This window comes from Oncorhynchus keta, chromosome 24, assembly GCF_023373465.1.
Source record: "Oncorhynchus keta strain PuntledgeMale-10-30-2019 chromosome 24, Oket_V2, whole genome shotgun sequence".
NCBI lineage: Eukaryota > Metazoa > Chordata > Actinopteri > Salmoniformes > Salmonidae > Oncorhynchus > Oncorhynchus keta.
This window is the reverse complement of record NC_068444.1, coordinates 35,076,642-35,078,152: the sequence shown is the minus strand read 5'-3', so window position 1 is coordinate 35,078,152 and position 1,511 is coordinate 35,076,642.

Genomic DNA, 1,511 nt, shown 5'->3' with positions numbered 1-1,511 from the left:
ATCTGATTACAATATTTTAGCTGGAAACATAACTGATTAAAGTTATTACTCCCCAACCCTGTTAATGTACACAGATACACACACACACTCTCTCTCTCTCTCACACACACACACATACATACATACATACATACATACATACATACACACATACACACATACACACATACATACATACATACATACATACATACATACATACATACATACATACATACTGTGGCGTACAGCAGGTCAGCCACCAGGGGAGACTCGTCGAGGCCTGGTAACAGATGGAGTATACATCACGAGGCGGGGGCTCCATCTGCTGGATGTGCCAGGTCTCGACGGGCTCTCCGGACAGGACTAATTGGGGCTGATTGGGAGCTGGTGAGTAATCAAGGGCGGATTGCTCACCAGCTGTGCGAGGCCCATAAAGCTGCCAGAAGGGCAGTACACATGGAGAGGACGAGGGGAAGTGAGGTGACTTCCATGTGGTTGGATACGGTTACCCGAGGAAGTTGAGTTTGTGTGCCCGACAGGATGACTCGGAGCCCAGGAGAAGGTATCCCGCAGAGGGTATCATGAGGGAGATCTGTTCTTTTCTTTTTTTATTTATTATTTAATAAACACCCTTGAAACCGAGCTAATCATACTCTGTCCGTGTCTGATCTATGTAAACATCTTGACCAAACCCCCTGGTCTGTTACAATACATACATACATACATACATACACACATACACACATACACATACGGACACACCTGAATCCTTACCATTAATCCTTACTTTAACCAAACTCATGCGATGAGTCATTAAATTCATACATCAAGAGTGGCTCAGCTCTGGACATTCATACAGTCCCTTCAGAAAGTATTCAGACCCCTTGACTTATTCCACATTTGGTTGTGTCACAGCCTGAATTCAATATGGATTAAATGTTTTTTTTCCTCATCCATCTACACACAATAACCTATAATGACAAAAGTGAAAACATGTTTTTAGAAATGTTTGCAAATGTATTTAAAGTGAAATAGAGAAATATCAAATTTACATAAGTATTCCACACCTCTGAGTCAATACTTTGTAGAAGCACCTTTGGCAGCGATTACAGCTGTGCGTCTTTCTGAGTACGTTTCTAAGTGCTTTCCACACCTGAATTGTGCAACACTTGCCCATTTTAAAGATCTTCATGCTCTGTCAAATTAGTTGTTGATCATTGCTAGACAATAATTTTCAGGTCTTGCCACAGATTTTCAAGTAGGAAAAAAACTAACTCGGCCGCTAAGGAACATTCACTGTATTCTTGGTGAGCAAATCCAATGTAGATTAGCAGTGCTTCATTTGAGACAGATCAATCCGGAACATGATCCTGCACCTTGCCATTTTGGACTTTTATTCTAGCCCCCCCCCCCTTCTAATTTCCTTAATTTTGTGGCAAGAGTCAAATACTTTCTGTGGTACACATCAGTCAAATACTTTCTATAGAACAAACTTCACGTCAGGATAGGCAACTGAAATTAATAATTCA